This window comes from Colossoma macropomum, unplaced genomic scaffold (assembly GCF_904425465.1).
Source record: "Colossoma macropomum unplaced genomic scaffold, Colossoma_macropomum, whole genome shotgun sequence".
In the NCBI taxonomy this organism is placed as follows: domain Eukaryota; kingdom Metazoa; phylum Chordata; class Actinopteri; order Characiformes; family Serrasalmidae; genus Colossoma; species Colossoma macropomum.
Window position 1 is genome coordinate 18,320,083 of NW_023494787.1, and position 18,594 is coordinate 18,338,676.

The 18,594-nt window shown below is 41.2% G+C and overlaps 1 protein-coding gene across 3 annotated transcripts in view; it reads right to left on the reverse strand.

Annotated features, from left to right (window-relative positions):
• The window catches only part of atxn1a (ataxin 1a), a 133,920-nt gene that overhangs the window by 14,054 nt on the left and 101,272 nt on the right, over positions 1-18,594 (reverse strand). Inside the window, exon 1 of one of the 3 annotated variants that reach the window (XM_036566310.1) lies at positions 3,709-5,657. The exons of the other annotated variants lie outside the window; for them this stretch is intronic. The gene's annotated coding sequence lies outside the window, so the exon portion shown is untranslated. Of the gene's footprint in view, positions 1-3,708; positions 5,658-18,594 lie in introns of those variants that run through there. 3 annotated transcript variants of the gene reach the window in all.

Below are 18,594 nucleotides of genomic sequence, written 5' to 3' on the forward strand. Positions count from 1 at the left end.
CCTCCACCCACACATCAAATTTAGCTCACGAAAGGCTAGTAATTAGCAGATGAGCTAAATCAGATGTATTAGAGTGAGGAAACTGTGTGATGAAGTGCAGCTCTAGGACTGAGAACCACTCTAACAGCTACTCTATGCTTACCTTTAGAACTACGTGTAAAGCACTAAAGATAAATGACACTTGAAAGTGAAAGACAGGAAAGAGAGACAGATAAGAGGTGAAAAGAAGAGAGGGATTTGCAAAGAGGGTGTGACTATAGGCTTTGCTGTTTCATTAAAGATTGGTTTATGAGCAAGACACCACAAAATGCTCAGCTTTCCTAAATTTTCCATCAGGTAAAATTAGAGCGTAATCTTCTCGATCACAACAGTTCTTGATACAACAATCTAAACATGAAAACCTTAATATGGTTCTTTAAAGCTACACTGTGTAAGTTTTGGGGATTTGGAGACCTCTCTGGTGGAAATGTGTAATTGTATGCAACATGTGAAAGCAAATTTTGTAATATCAGTTGCACTTCAGACTCTTTCCCGAGCGGATGAATCTGATGATTGCAAGCACATAGAAAGTGTAGTCAAAGAGAGCTTGGTCAAAACTTGGTAAAGGACGTGTCTTCCGAGGATGTAAGTAAGTTATCTGCTATTGTCATCATATCTTCTTCAGCATAATGTTGATTTTGCATTTGAGACCTAAACATCGAGCCAGACCTTCTTTTTGAGTCGTGTGAGTCTCTTTTTAGAAGGTTATCTTAAGTGAAGAGCTATTAAATTGCTAATTTTGAAGGATCGTAGATTCTAAGGAAAAATGTTAGATTGGTATCGGCCAGTACTCGAGGTTTCAATATCAGTATCAGAAAAGAATAAGTGGCATTGTGCTATCTCTATTTATAACCAAATAATGCCTTCATGGTAAGCAGAGAAGAAAGGGTGATAAGGTCAGAGAACCACATATTCTAGCCTTGCATGGCCAGACGGGATCTCTTAACCAGAATACACACCTAGATACAACTTGTTAAACTTTTGGTGTTGGACTGCGGCAAAATCACCCCCTCTAAAATCTGTCCCCAAATTCCTGTAGTCTAAGTAAAACAAGCTAGCTAGCGAAAAGCTATAAATAGCTAATGAAACAGTTTTCGATTGTAACAGGTAATATTTATTTTTACTGCACGTAATGTGTTCTCCACACAAGCAACGCTCATCTACATGCTTAACTGGAGGTTTCTAGGGGGATTTTTTTGCCAAATTAACTTACATTACATCCATGGCCTAACAGCAGGCTTGTTGTCCATCAGACAATGTGGATGAGCGCAAAATCTTTCTTTAAAGGGCCTGAATCCAGCATTTTTCTTGCATTTTATTTTTTCCCTTGAGATCCACTTGCAACCTTTGTGTGGTTTTATGTACCAAAAACGTCATAATTAATTTTTACATGACCATTTTCCAATCTCTCTTTATCCCTTAGTATTAAACACGCTGTTTTTGTTACTCTGCGTTTAAGACTGATATAAGATGAATGATTTCTGCTCTGACTGGCTGTCCTGTGTATTAAGGCTCATCCAAAAAGCACTCAGAGGTGACACATTCCTTAGACTTTCAGTGTGAACGGGCAGAGCTAACCTGCTGTTGGACAGATGAGTTGGTTTTTGTGAATTCATAAAAACAATCAATTCACAATGGGCTGTTTTTTGCAGCTAAGTTTCCATATATGGACTGTATGGACTAGGGAGTGAATGGTATGGTTTGAAACTTTAACACTGTTTACATATTACATATGTCAAACTCTTTTATTAAAAAAACAGGGAAATTCTGTTTTCCATGATATGGGCCACTTAAGCTCCGCCTCCTTAAAGCATTGGATCGGTTTAAAACTTAGGCTTTTTCCAGCCTAAGAAGTCTACGTTCCCACCCACACTTTCCCAGAATTTCTCATGGTTGCCCCCAGAGGTCACGTCTGACGCCGCAAGACTAGTGGTCCTGCATTCTGTAACTGTCCCCTTGATTAAGACGTTTCTCCAAGCCGTGTTAAAAAAGAAAAGCAATTACTCTTGCCTCTTTTGGGTCATGGTTAGAGAACCATTCATTGAACTGTAGGGCCATGCCCCGTTGCCCTGTACAGAACCTCTGTGAAAGGACTTTATCAAACGGCTAAGTGCATTCATCTACAGGGACGAGATGAAGCGCTCTAAAACGGTTCCCTGGAGCTTTTACTTTTGGAGTGCTGGGAGGACAGCAGAGGGGGAGGGACTGAAAAAAGCGAAAGAGCATGTTCTACTGAACGGACTACAGCCTACACTATTTTTTAATGAACGTCTGAAAGTGCCAGAGGCCTGTGAGGATTAATAATGAAGCTGCTGCCAATAACTGGTATTTTGCACATGCACACATAAACACATGCAGGATCATAAACGCGCCTCAGTCTGTTCCTCCATCCCAGCGGTATCCCGGGGAAAGCCAGCTCCTAATCTTCCACTGTTGCGGCCTCCCTGCTTTATCCCTCCGGATTAAGAGAAAGGCTCGAATCACGGCTCAGTCTGCTCTCCCAGCATAGAGACAGCACAGCTCAGCACACACACACACACACTCACACTGCACTGGAACTGGGAGGGAAGGAGCAGAGCAGCCTCTACTGACCTACATTAGAGGGAACACCACTCAGCACACACACTCGCACATGAAACAAGGGCACACTGCAAAAGACGAGTGGGAAAGGGGTTTGTATCATGCGTGCGCATACTCCAAAAGTACACCCCCATCCCCCAAAAGTACTGCACTGATATTGCTAGGGTACTGTAAGTTAATAGCACAGTGAGAGAGAGTTGTGGGGGAGAGAAGTGCGTAAGCTGGATCTTGCTGAGTACACATGCTCAACAAAGCGTGGTCAGTATCAGATGACACGAAATCTAAACGTATTGTCCTCCATCAGGCCTAAAAATTACAGCCCAAGGTCCTTGAGTTAGAGCAGCAGCCGGGAATCACTGCCATTTATTAAAAAACTTTTGGAGATGATTGGTGGAGAAAATGTATGTATAATAAAATGTAACTTTAACACATTATTATATCATTAAAACTAGTGCTTGACAGAATTTTAATGAAGTTCCTAAAACCTTTTTTCAACAACAAAGGACAGAATAGAGCCTTACAGTCATATGGTGCAACCTTCTGACACACATATCCATTTTCTCATCTGAAAGTAATGCAATCGCAGCGTTCAACAGCTACCAAGCTGTAGCTGCATGGCCGCTGTTAAAACACGCTGCTGTCCCTTTAAGAGGTGGGCATGGACTTAGAGTACAATTACTGCTCTCCCTGGCTTCCTGATCGCTTCGAGTGCCAGTTCCCCACAAAACGTACCTCACTGCAGAAGCAGGCAAGGAGCGACAAGCAGTAGAGGACAGAGAGAGAAAGTGAGAAAGCGAGAAGGAGAGAATTAGAAGAGTGCTCTGGAGAGGGAGACAGAGAGAGATAGAAAGAGTGAGAGAGAGAGAAAGGAGGGTTTCAGAGAGGCTGCATGACTTGCACTTTCCCTCCCTGCCGGAAAGGAAAAGTCTCACAGCAGGTTAAGAAAAAATAGCCTTAAAGAGTAAGTGGAAGCCAGCAGAGCTGCAGAAGGGGGCGGACAGTCCAGTAAGAGCCGCCGAAGGGCTGCTGACGAGCAACAGGAGAGAAGCCCACAGCAGGGAAAGCTGGGAGAAGTATGCGAAGACTTACCGCAATGTCTAGAAAGACTGCAGGTCCTTGATGCTTTCCCTTATTGGTGTCCAGAAGGGCAGTGAAATCTTTTAAACCAACTCTTCTGCCCTACTGGCTACTGGCTGGCTGTTTTCCCTTCTTTTCTCTCTCTCTCTCTCTCTCTCGCACTCTGGATATGTCTCTCTCCCCTCCCTGCCGTGGATGAGAGCAGTGTGTGGGACTCCACAGCTGGACCGTGCTGCGTCCAGTGTGCCTGAGTGTCACACACAGGCTGCCCAGAGCCGGAGCCCTGACCGCCCGCTGCCCGCCTGACCGCCTGCATGCAGCACTCCAACGTGTGTTATGCAAGGCCCTCACTCGCACTCACACACACACACGTTCTCACTCGCTCGCACACACACTCACTCACTCGCTCGCTCGCTCGCTCTCTCTCTCGGCTCCTCCCATGCCTCGCCTCACTGCCCTCCACCAACTTCATCAGGTATTCATTCAAAAAACATACACGCCAGCTGGCACCATGCCCAGACTCCACTCACGAGGAGAGAGAGAGAGAGAGAGCAAGAGAGAGAGTGAGAGAGAGGGAGGGAGGGAAGGAGGGAGGAGAGACAGGAGAGAGGGAGGAGGACACTCACAGATAGACGACTGAGGGTGGGGAGAGAGAGTGAGTGAGATAGATAGAGTGTAAGTGTGTACACTGAGCAAAAGGGAGGTGGGGAGAGAGAGAGACAGAGACACGGAGGATAAAGAGAGCAAGCGAGATTTAAAGAGAGAGTGATAAAGAGAGATACTCTCTCTCACACACTCACAGAAAACTCCAGGGAGAAAATGTTCCAGGGTCTTGTTATTTTTTTCCCTGCCTTATACATGGTTCAGCACTCACACTGTGCAATAAAACCTACACAGCTGTGGAGCACACACACTCGCACACACCTTCACAGGCATCCAGGTGGGGTCACAACTCTCTCTCAGGCATCTCAACAGACTTCTGAGTGTACGGTATAGTGCACAGAGGCAAAGACAATGTGCCGATATTTCCAATGACAAGGTGAGCCGATATTCAACACGTGTGGTTCTGGCTTCACAAGCTCCCACCACACTGTCGCACTGTGATCTCACGCGTTATTTAATGTTAGTACACCTGTTTTGGTGTTCAAAACAGCTGTTTTCGTGTTTAGCCCATCACTTATGGTTTAGAAATGACAACGTATGTCAGAAAGGTTGCACCATATGACTGTAAGACTTTATCATGTCCTATAGAATGACTTGTGAAAGGCTACATGCACTGTAACAGAATGCTGTAAAGCACTAGTCTGAGAACCTTCATGCTTGCACTGCTCTGCTTTTATACTTGATATGCTATCTAGGGAAGCAAGCGTGTTCCACCAGGTGGGAAAACAATTAAAATTGAAGGGGAAACCAAAGCCTTGATGCCCAATAATAGGGAATTCCACCATTAAATTACTTAAATTAAGGTTAAGATATAAACAAAGTGACTCAAAGTGGTTTGAGGTGAAATGCTCCCCTGGTTCTTATCACTTCCATTATAAAGAAATTGGTACATTTCTCTTTTATGAACTATGTCACATCAAACCACTCTGAATAACTTTGTTTACTTCTCAATGATGGAAATATACCAAATTTTTTGAAAAAATCCCCTTTTCCCCTGAAGTGCCATCAGGGAAGTTATTGTCAAAGACAGAAATCCCCAACATGTATAACCACGAAACACATTATTGCTATTATAAAATAACCTTCAGAAGGCTACATGTTTACACATGTATTATCTTAACTCAATACAATTTCATGATAATATCATAAACCAGGATAAAAGGTTAGGTTAGGTTTGCTACTGAGGCCAGATTCTTAACAGCTGTTTAAAGATCAGCTTACAAAACCTCCATCCACAATTAGCATGATTCAAACTGGCCACATAGTGGAAATGGGAAATTCTTCTCTCATTTGCAAAATGCATTGTAATAAACACTAATCTTACATGTATAGGGAGGAAAACCCCTGCGCTCTCTGTGCATCTCAGTATCAGAACTGACTCCTGTTTCCAGCAAACAAAGGTAGGCCTATCTTTATATTCTAGCCTTAAGAATATATACATTGACAAAGTATTGCTGTAAGTCAGTGCGGATAAAAGCATCTGCTAAATGTTTTAAATGTCCTCGTTGCACTTCCATGTGTTCTCCACCAGGGTGCAGTATTGGTAACACTGCCTCAGCTCCATAGCTACAGGCTGCGGTTTGTTTCATTGACCTAGTTAGCGGAGCACTTTTGATAAATATGTATTTCACACTGCAGTGAGGAGTGTGGCACGCACGCTTAGTGGGGATGGCATGACACAGACAGGCAGACACACAGAGAGGGAGAAAGAGAGAGATAAAATACAAATTGAATGACTGAACTAAGGCAGGAAAAGCACAGTGAGGAGATTAACCCTTTAAACGCTTTAAACCCTGTGGGCCCACACTTTGATTCATCACTCTCAAAACTACATCACTTGCATGTCAGCTGCATAATAGTTACTAAATAATTAATGGTAGTTATAGTGTAAGTCTCAGGCTTAATAACTGAATAATAAGTGATTTAATGAGTAATAACACCCAACTAGTTTCAACTTTGAAAAATGCTCAAAAATAGGAGGGCCACTTGGGCCACTTGCAATGCAAGTAAACTTAACTTCACTGTGACCCAAACATCCTTCTTGTAGACTCAACACACAAATACAAATAACAGAGAGCGATGGACGGAACGGGAGCATTTACCTGAGCATACAGATATCCAAACCCAGCTTGTGTTTAAGTAGGGTAATATTAAACGCAGTGTGGCAAAGTGAAAATGTACCAGCTTGGTGCTAATATAACACTGAAACCCCATTGGCAGGCTAGCAGAAATAAACATTATTGCAACTGGTCTAAACAATCATGACAAGGTGAAAAAAAGCACTGGCCTCAATTTTTCCAGACTCTTTATGCAATTTGTGTGGCAGTTTCTCACACAGCTGACCTTAACCAACATTAGGAAGGAGAGCGACAACCACTTAAGTCATGACTGAGTTCTCTCAGTCTGCTTCTCTTATTTCAAAATCATATTCGATCAGCGCAGCGTGAGGGTGGTGTTCTCATTAGGGGGCGTTACACTGGTTGACGTATTTGCATATTGTGCCATAGATTTGTACTCCAGTACTAATCTAAGTCACGCATACCTATAACAAATTTGAACCAGAAGGGGCGCTGCAGAGGCTGAGCTGACCTCAATATAGATGTTCCTAAGAATTATTAGGCCAAGAAATGGTGGCAAGATGCTAGGAATGTATAATGCCTCACACATGCTATCCTGATCATTTGGTGGATCGTGCTGTGTTTATTTCATTCCTGAAGCTGAAAAAGTTCTGGATTAATATGTGTGTAAAGCTCAAAAACTCAGTGACAAAACTAATAACAGGCAGCTCTAAGGTAAGTGGAACTTGATCAGGGTTAGAGTACTTGCTAATGAAAAATGAATACAATTAATGTTTAGATCAGTTAGCCAGCTTAGTTAGCTTTTCTTAGCTTAGCTGCTGACAGTGCTGACAATTTAATAAGTCAGTCAGGTTTAACGGGATTGTCATGTTCACATTTGCAATTTAAACATTCTGTTTGAAAATGAATATTAAAGCACTCAAATGCATACATTCCTTTGCTAAAAGACTGTGTAAAAGGTAACATATCTTCTGCATCAACTAACTTTAGGTGACTAACTCTAACTTCTGACCATCTGTTTTGTAGGTATTCTTCATTCATTTATTGGTTTGTTTATTACATAAACACATTTATGAGGAGTTGATGATAAGTTAATAGCCTACTAAACTGTGTTTTTTTAGTCTGGCCCACTTAACACTGGACTGGGTGTAATGTTCCTGTTACTTAAAATGAGAAATGAGGTGGTCCTAAAGGTGATTGAAGGGTGCTCCTAAAGACTAGTACTCACTTCTAGAAGAGTCTGAGCAATGGAGAGCTGATGGAGTCTCTGTTAACCTGCTTTTCCTTTTTTGAAATAAAAGTAAAAATGCTGACATCAGTGTTGTTACTGCATGTGATGCTGCAGCAGGAGTGGAGGCCTGATGAAGTAAGGCAGTCAGGGCAATCCCCATGAGCGATTTCCTCTGGGCTCTTCCATGGAAAGTCTGAGAGGCCCAGAGTGTGTGCGTGTGTCTGTATGTACAGGCAATGTGACTCAGTGCTGCAGATCTCTAATGCCAGTCCTCCAGGAGCAGAGAGCACATAGATAGATAAAGGGGTGGAGAAGTGCAGGAGTGAGGAGTGAAGGAGAGGAGGAGTACGTGTTTACACAACTACGACAAACTCACGGAAACAAGCCGCAAGCAGAGGCTTGTCTGTTGTCATGGCAACCAATTAGCCATGCTCTCTTTTTCAGGACCATTAGGATCATTTATTCACTTTCTGTGTGTTAGGTCAAAAATGTGTGCAGCCAACAGGGAGAGGGAGAGAGAGACAGAGAGAGAGAGAGAGAGAGAGAGACAGAGAGAGAGAGACAGAGAGAGAAAGAGACAGAAATAGAATAACAGTAAAAAGTAAGAAGAAAAAAACAATTAAAATAAGGACAGAAATGACAAAGATCAGTGAAGATCACAATCTCTCTCTCTCGTTTTCTTTCATTCATTCTCCTTCTTGCTCTTGACCACAGAGACAATCTGTTAACCAAAAAAAAGATCCTTTAAATCATTACTTGGAGGAGTTACGGCAATGACTTAATTATAGTGACATTCACCAACCATGACAGAAATCCAAAATGTGGTTTTTGTTGGTTAAACTGGTCAGCCTCTTTCTTCCTGTGTCCAAGCAGAGGACAGACGACCTCTCAGTCTGCCTCTGTGCACAGCTCCAGCCTCTCAGACCACCTGCTGAGCCTCTCACGGCTTCTTACACACATACACATATACACACACACCTCTCAAAAGAGACATCAAAAGGGCTGCCTACAACTCTTCAGTAGTATAGTGTATACTCTCTCACCCTCTCAGTTCTTTCTCTCTTTGTTCTTCTCCTCCCGTTCCCTCAAGCACCGAGCAATTCGTTTCACATACGCTTGAAAATTCCAGTGGGAAGGACACTGGAGGCAGTCTGAACTGTAGAGGAGTTTTCTCTCTGGAGCCGAGTTCTCTGATGCTACAGTGAGAGCACACTGCTCCAAAGAAAGCCCAGCAAAGTCCTGAAGTGTGTCAGTCAGTGACATCTAAGTACAGTCCACTCTACACCAGGGGATAAAACTGCTTCAAGCAAGGCAGAGTTAGAATATTTAAATTTATACTTTTGGCAGACGCTCTCATCTAGAGCAAATTACAATTTTGAATCATGTTACACAGGTAGGTGAATGCAGCATTAGGGGTCTTGTGCAGGACTCTCATTAGCATGATGGGTTTGTCCACGTGGGGAAATGAACCCCAGTATGCCATGTAGAGAGCAGTGGTGTTAATTACTACACTATAACAACTGCATAATATAATAATAAAGCTCAGTTTGTGACCAATTTAACATTCTCTAACTATTTTCAAATGTAAAATAAAAAAGCCTGGCATATTGCTTTAGTGTTTATGTTCCACTAATGTGCAAACAGCTCCTTCAGTCACATTTAGATAGTCAGTGTACAACCTTATTACCCAAAAAAGCTGGGATGCTGTGTAAAATGTAAATAAAAACAGAGTGCAACGAGGTGCAAATTTCCTGAAAGAATTTAAAATTTTGATTTGTCAGACCACATGACACTTTTCCACTTTGCCTCAGTCCATCTTAAATGAGCTCGGGCCCAGAGAAGGCGGCGGCGTTTCTGGATCCTGTTTATATATGGTTTCTTCTTTGCATGGTAGAGTTTTAACTTGCATTTGTGGATGCATGGAAGAAATGTGTTCACAGACAATGGATTTTAATGCCTGAGGTCTGAAGATCAAGGCCAGCCAATATTGGTTTTCAGCCTTGCCCCTTGCATACAGAGATTTCTCCAGATTCCTGAATCTTTTACTGGTATTATGAACCATAGATGATAAATTCCAAAGTTCTTTGCTATTTTACTTTGAGAAACATCATTCTTGAATTGTTGCATTATTTGGCTATGCAGTCTTTCACAGAGTGCTGAACCACTCCCCATCTTTACTTATGAAAGACCCAGCCGCTTCTTTTACCCAATCATGTTACTGATCCGTTGCCAATTAACCTATTTAGATGTGAGATGTTCCACCAGGTGTTTTTTTTAGCATTACACAATTTGTCTTTTGTTGTCCCTGTCCCAGCTTTTTTGAAACATGTTGCTGGCATTAAATTGAAAATGGGCAAATATTTCAGTTTCAACATCTGATATGTTGTCTTTGTAGCATTTTCAATAAATATATGTTTTCAATGATTTGCACATCATTGCATTCCGTTTCCAATTTTTTTAGAATGGGGTTGTATTTTCAAAATGAATTTCAAAATTAACCAAAATAATCAAATCAAATAATGTCAAATTTTGAAATTTCATGAATCATTTCCTAAAAATCAGAACAAAACCAAATTGTGGTTGCGTATGATTCTTTATGAATCAAAGAGATTTATAGCCCAAAGAGGCGCATTTCTGCCTTTCAGTTGTGCTCTCTCTCTTTCTCTGACTCTCTCACTCTCTCTCTCTCTCTCTCTCTCCTGATGCCAAGCACCCAAAAACTTCACTAACACTGAAGAATTCTCTCAATTCCTCTATACATACACTTTACACATACACATTTTAGTGCATGATTGATTGCCATACTAGTAACTGTGTCTTTTTCGTTCATTGCTTGGAACTATGTACAAGCCTAAAGTGGCCACATTGGCCCAGCAGACATTTTGTTTCCTAGCTATTGATACTAAGAAGCTCCCAACTGGTGACAGACACAACTCGAACTCAAATAAACAAACATCACTCACTGCTGTCCTCTAAAGGTGTTACAGCACCAGTTAGAACTTTTGTTATTTTTGAAAGATCCAAAGTTTTCTGCTTTTCTGTATTTACACATAGTGGCCTCAAATCAACTTATGCAAGTGCACTTAGTTCACATTCTGTTTGTTGTGATGTAGACATATGATTATGAAAGCTAACAACTGTGGAAAATAACTGCGGTCAGCTTAAATAATTGTGATCAACTCAAATAACTGTGATCAGGTGATCACGTAATAATTAAGTGAGAGTATATATAGATGGATATACTCTTTAATTAAAGCTAATGTTTTTTTTCTTTAACCTTGTCATCATTCCTTTCAAATTCAGTGTGCCAGAGTACAGAGCCAAAACAACAAAAATGTGCAATGTGTTGTTTATTTATAAACAAAAGCGGTCAGTATTCTGTAATGTACATAAGATACACACAAACATTTTAAAAAAGATCTGCAGGAACTTTGAATGATATCGGGGTAAAGCAGGAGGAAATAGCAAAAGGCATAATGGTTCAATTATTTGATTAATTAAACAATAGTAGATTAATTAACCCATAACAGAAATAATCACTGCTCTATATACGCTCATGCATGTGAGAGAATTCATACACAACCCAAACAAATCAGAGCTCGCCCTCACACAATTCAGTCCCACTAAACCCTACTACTGTCATGCAACAGAGCTAGCGCACAACACCCACTCTCTCTTTCGTCATGTATGTTATTCTTATTTTTCATATCTATAACTCCAGAGATGTTGCTAAACTCCCTCCTTGCCTGTCTCATCATATGCCTGCCTCAAACCACAGAACAGTGGCTCATTAGCAGAGTGAGCAGACAGACTGGCAGGAGCACACAGTGCTACAGCAGTGAACAGCAGGCAGGAGGCTTTATTGTGGAGTAATAACCCCACGCTGAGGCCTGCTAGCAGAGGAATGGCTACAGATTAGCTTTATGCATGGCATAATGTGCTGCCCTGCAAAGCCTGGCCAGAACACCTGAGCACTTCATTACTACATTAAGAAAAGTTGTGAGAGAATTTATGGAGTTTGTGGAAGAGAGAGAGAGAGAGAGAGAGAGAGAGAGAGAGAGAGAGTGTGTGTGCTGGAGTCAATACAGTACAGTATAAGCAAAACCCAGGCTGAAAAAACAGATAATTTTGAATGAACTGTTTCTGTGATGTCACAAAAACCAACATTTTTATGACATTTTGTGCATATTTAGGCTACAGCAGTTTAGCCCCGCCCATTTACGCTGAGGTTCATTTGCATACACATCTGGGGACAACTTAGGCTAAACTTTTGGTGCTGGATTGAAACACATCAGCTTATAAGAGTTCGCACCTTCTAAATTTTTTTATGTCTGGAATAATCAATAACACAAGCAAAACAAGCAAACCACTATTGCTAGCTTACATTCATTGAATGTTCCAGGAACAATGCTCAACTTATTTGGCTTGTTTTATATTTATATAAATCATTGACTTTTATATTAAACATTAATTGATGCTTAAGTGGCTCCAACACCCCACCGCGACCCAGAAGGATAAGTGGTTTAGATGATGTATGTATGTATGATGCTTAAGTGACTTTTTGAGTTGAACAAATCTGAAAGTCGAAAAGTTGAGACCTGACAATGATTTTTGCCAAGTGACGATAAAACAAGTTAGGAAAGCATTTTTAACTAACACTGGAGTCTGTTTAACCGGCTGATGATGGTTTATCATATTAGCTCAGTTAGCTCAGTATGGAGCTCCACTGCAGAGGAAGAGAGAGAGCAAGAGCCACTTCAGCCTCACAGCAGCTCTCTGTGTAAGTGTATGCTATTCTCAAGAGCATACACAAACACGTACACACCATTGCCGCCACCCCCCAACACGCACACACTGTCTCTCTGAGCCAAGTCTGAGGGTGTAAATGAAAACTATAAATGAGAGTGAGGAGGTCCCTGCTGTCAGCCAACTTAAGAATACAACTATACACACACACACACACACACACACACAAATCACTGTGCAGAGAGGTCAGAAATGCAGCTGGGTGGCTGCATAATTCTTGTGACATTTTTTTTTGCATGATCACAATTCTGACATAAGATTCTTCAACAAACCAATTTTGAAAAGTTACTAACCAAATTCTTACATAGTAAAACTTGTAAAATGTATAATAGGAGTTCAGATATCAATATAAACAGCCATTTCAGAAATCTATGAATACACAGCTTTATAAAGTATTATTTAAATAAACACATAAAACAAATAAAGAAATGAATTTATATACAAATAAATAAAGTAGTTGCAAAAACCCTGTTTGTGTGACCTGTGCTCTGATCTACAGATCGACCGTATGCTATAGAGAGCCTTGTCTATGGATGCACACGTAGATTGTGTATGTGTGTTTATAGCACTTGGCGGTAAGGCTGCTGCAGTGGCAAATTCTCAGCACCAAGATGACATCACAGCTAGACTTTAAGCTTTGAGTGTAGCAACTGCGCGTCCTTTGTGTCATCGTTCACACGACACTCAATACAACAAGCTTGCTGAACGTGGCCAGTGCGGTGCAGAAGCACCGCACTTACGGCTTCTGAAACAAGCAGAGAAAGAGCGTATTCTAAAATTTTAATCAATACACACCTGTGTTTGTAAGTAAATACACTTTACTATCATATGAACTTCATAAAAAGTATGTGTATGGTCTTATAGCTTGATACAGTGTAAATTCATTATGTAACTAACTATGTAATTAATTTTGTAATTACATTTGAAATGTACAGAAAAATAACAGTAATAACTCTTGGCCTCTAAGAGTTAATACTTTCACAGTTTTAAAGTAATTCACAGTACTACATGGTCAGCACAGCACTGTGGTTTAGTACTGAGTAGGCTGATTAAACATAGCCACATTTGGATGAAATACAAGCAGCGATGGAACACAGAGCTGCATTAGTAAGGGCTGAGCTACAGAGGTGACCTTGCTGTGGAGCTCCTCCTTTCATTTGGAGCTCAGAGCAAGAGTGAATAATCTCTCAATGTGGATCTCAGGCATGAACAGCATGAGTGAGTCAATTCAGTTTTATCAAATGATTCTTTCAAACTGTCCGTTTCAATGAATCAATTCTTTCATTCAAGGATTCACTGATTCAAATTTAGTCTCATCTCTCTCATATACCATGACATAGCACTAACTGAAAACATATGCAAATAAGCAAAGCGGGAGGTTCTTAGCTGGGAAATATTACTATTTACATTTATTAGCTGTCTTCAGCCTACAGCATGAATACAGGCATTAGAACACAGGTAAAGCAATGATATTACAAATATCTCAATCCAGCCCATATTATGCACACACAGACTCAAATGACTGGGCTTCTTTTCTGAAGATACTTATAAATTCTCAGGGATTTTTCAAGGTTATTTTGTAAGAGAGTTGGAGTGACAGGCATTCATAAGGTTCCATTTCAGAACTTCTATTAATCAGAGCGAAACCAAATAATCTGTGTAGTATAAAGAGTGGCCCGAAAAAGTATCTGGACACTTTAACCATTGGTAAACTTTAATGAAGTTTACAAACAAACAACAAAATGAGTTAGCAAAATGATATCAGCACCACAAGAAACTGATGATAGACTCTTCGGCCCAATCCCATTTTACCCCTTGGCCCTACCACTTAGCCCTTACCTCTCTGTTTTGTGTGTTGACGACCAGGGGTAGGGTGTCCCGATTTTTGTTGAGATGGAGATGTTGGGTGAAGTGTTACGGCCCTCCAAACGGAGGTTTTTCAGAAGCACACTCCAAACGGAGTGTTATTAGGAAAAAATTGCAAGATGGCTGTGTGAGCAACCAAGAATCGGACAAATGTATTTTCTCTGTTAAAAATGACGATAACCATTGTATTATCTTAGATAAATCTCATTTCATTGTATTATGATCCTTCATAACAGGCACAAGCTGTATGCTGATGCCTCGGTTGCTAGCTAGCTAAATTGTTTTCTTACAGTGGTGACAGCGAGCTTGTGATTATTAAAAGAATCAAGAATCCAAGAAGTACTGCCAGCTTCGCTCCTATGCAGGTTTGCAATGTGAAATATTTTACATTTTTCTCATATTTGGGAGATACAGACAGAGGAATGGAGAAACATTCAATGAGTGGAGATGATCTACCATGTGGCGTGCATAAAAATCTTGATTGAGCAGGTCCTGTTGACTTCAAATGTAGAACAAGATGGCAAGAGGAAAAGATCTAAGTGCAAAAAGGGTTCATTATTGAGGCACGGATGGCAGGAGCTTCAGTCACAGGTATCGGCAGATATTTGCATTTAAAAACAGTATTGGACAGATGTTTAGACTTAAGTGATTTTTTTAAACCGATATTTGATGATGTATTGATTTCACTGCAGATGAGCAGAATGTTTAGGTGATGCTGGGCTACTGCATTTTTTACATTTCTCTGTGGTGCCAAATTATGTGGATGTGGCTCCAATTTTTACAATTTATGAATGAACTGGCATCAGCATCAGTACTGGCAGATATGTACATAAAAGCATCAGATACTGGCAACTCCCATATCGGTGCACCCCTTAAAATAAATGTCACTTGCTTTGACATTTTGTTTCCCAGCACAATTAACTTAAAACATTTAGCACAAATGTCCAAATACTTTCTGGGGCCGCTACAATGAGAGCTCTGTAGAATCAAGACAGTTTTAACACGTAAATTACTGAAAATCAAATCAAATCTTGACCTCAGAAACTAAAATCTATCATTAGATCCCTGTTAAACAGCACTCTGTGCTCAGAGACTGTCCAGCCCAGTTCCCTTCATAAAGCACAGACTGCGCTCAGAGCTGCGGCCACTGCTGCAGCCAAACTCAAACCTCAAATCAATTTCATGCATCTCCCTGTACTTGGCACGAACCGTCCACGAAGCGCGGGTGTCCTGCCCACTGCCACTGTTCTGTTCATCCCTCTCCATTCACCCAGACATGTCCAAATCCTCCACTATCAGGCCAGGCACACAGAGCGCTGGGGTTTGTGTGTATTACGCTCAGCCAAAGCACTGCTAAGCTCCTCTATTACTCGCTAATCCCACAGGAGTACACACGCTCGGCAACACACAGTGATACGCTGACACAGATACACACAGCACACAGATATATTAAACACACACACACACACACACACACACACAGAGGATCGCATCTTGACAGCACACCAAGGGAACTAAACCATAGTGACTACAGGCTGAAAAAATCATTTACATCACATGACTGTTGTTATGGACTTCATTTATTCCTAATGAAAACATATTTTGTCATTACTGAAGCATGAAAATACATCCATACACACAGCTGGCTGGTTGTGTAACTGTATGTACTGTATGCTTCACTACACTTCAGTTATCACTTTCAATGTGTTGTTTTTGCACACAACAGCTCTGAAGCCTATAGCAGCAGCAGGGGCCAAGACTACTGAAAAGGTCATCCAAGGGCAACATGGTCAAAAATCCATCTGTTTCTCTGCTTACTTTGTTAGCCCCCTTTTACCTTTTACCTGCAGCAGCAGATAAGGTGGACAAGGTGGACTGACAAGGTAGGAGTGTCTAATAGAGTGGACAGTGAGTGGACACAGTGTTTAAAAACTCCAGCAGCACTGCTGTGTCTGAACCACTCATACCAGCGCAACACACACTTTTTGTTACAATAGAAGAAAATTTTTTGCAAAGAATGTTCTTCCATTGTAACTAAAATGATGGCTCTTCAAGGGTTCTTTAGTAAAGAATTTCCAAGCTTGACACCGTAACAACAGAAGAACCCCTTCTGGTGCTTTATAGAACCCTTTCCAAAAAGGTTTTATACAGTAGTGTCTACAGCACATTCTGCATCAATCTGAAGAACACTTTCATGATGCAAAGAACCCTTTAATCATGCAAAGTGTTTTTGATTGTTAATGGTTCTGTATAGAACCATTTTCTTCACTAAAGAAACCTTTTAAAAACTTTAAAAATCTTATTTAAGAGTGTATATAGCCCAAAAAAGGGCTGATATTGTAACAATAGAAGAAATGTAGTATACAACATCTACATAATTTTTTTAATGTGTCTTAATATTATGCATGCAACTAATTTATGCAGATCAATGCATGACAATGCTAAAATTTAATAATTATTTTGAATTAATTTTATTTTTATCACTACCATTTTGTCACTCAGGCCTAACTGACCCAACACCTCCATCTCTCCTGTTCCTCCAAACAGGCTGACCCACACCTTGCTCACTGACAGATCACGCAAGGGCAGAGAAACACCATTAGCCCTGAATGCAGGAACCAGAAAGTAGTTGTCTGTCAAACACATACACAAACACAACCCACCCTCAACAGCACAGATGAGCTGCTGCACAGCATGCAGTCCTGCTCCAGCCTATTCAGTCCCGCAAACACCCGCTGTGGAACTCTTTGTGCATCTGACAGCGCAGAGCTGGACAGCAGAGTGGCTCTGTGGGGCAGGAACTCTTAGTTTTGTGGACAGAAAGGTGGACGCGCTACTGCACTCTGTGTGGCCTTGTCTGCCTCCATTCTGGCTCTGCTGGGCTGCACTGGCCTAGACAAAGCAGCAGGCCTGCTTTAAGGCCACTGCTGAGCTTCACAATGGCTCACTTTAAACTTCACAAGGCTGACTAATGCACACCGTGTCGGTTCAATCAAATACACGAGCAGAGTTATATTCTGAATGAGTCCAGAGCTTCTTTGTGTCACCGCTGAATGCCAACCACCAAAAATCAGATGAGTTGCTGTAAGGGTGCACAATACGACAGAATACCACACTGCAGTTTTATTGCTCCATATTGCAATTGCAATATGCTTTAATACAGCCTATTGATGCCATCATAATTTTTCTGCTCACAGAACTTTTTTTCCTCTAATATTTAGAAGAAACCCATATCGCTGTTTTTTGGCTTCTATCTCATTTTTTCCACAGGATTTCCAGTGAGATACAAGAACTGATTCCACAATCTCCATATTTATTTTAATAACATTAACATGTCTTCCAGCTCTCCACCTCAGTGCTAACAGTCTCACTCACTTTCTAGCACTCAACTCTGTAATCTGGGTTCTGATCCTATTATACTGAATTGAATTTAACAGACAACGCTTCGCTAGCTGTGGCCATCTTAGCATGCATTATACATCAGACGGTCTGTGTACCTCTGCGGACGGAGCATCTGAGGTTACTCTTCATACAGCACGGTTAAAGACTTTCTTACATTACCGTAAACACAATTATTTATGTCTGTTGGATCGTAGCCATGCCTTGATTCATCACACAGGGTCGCTCACCTGGAATGTCTGAGTTTGTTCAGGATGCTCAGCGCTCACCACAAAACACTTTTAGAGAGCTCATTTACATACTGCAGCCTTCTGCCATATCAGCATTGCAAAGGCGAGCAAATGTGATAACCACTGAAATATTGTGCAGCCTTAGTCGTCCTGTATCAGAAAATGCTGTAGAACCTCCAGCGCCATTACACAGTTCAGTACATTGTACAGTTCAGAATAATAAGCCTTGCTGTATTGTGATGTCCTTAAAGAAAGCATCTTCACAAGCAACGATGCAAGAGAAACTAACAATGAGGATTTTGCCATCCAGGGGGCTTTTCTTTCACAGGCCTGTGATCACTCATTCGTGGCAAATCAAACATTTAGATAACTCTGAGCTAATAAACACATAGTGAGCAATGAGAATAGCAGAGCATCCCTACCTCATCCCCCACAAACCCCCACCAGCCACCTCCTCTATAAACAGGATGAAACTTGATAGCATGAGAACCGCACGACTTGGCAGAGAGAGAGAGAAAGAGAGAGAGAGAGAGAGAGAGAGAGAGAGAGAGAGAGAGAGAAAAGAGCTTGTTGAATTGAATTGAATTGAGAGAGAAGAGAAAAAGGAAGAGAGAGAGAAGAAAGA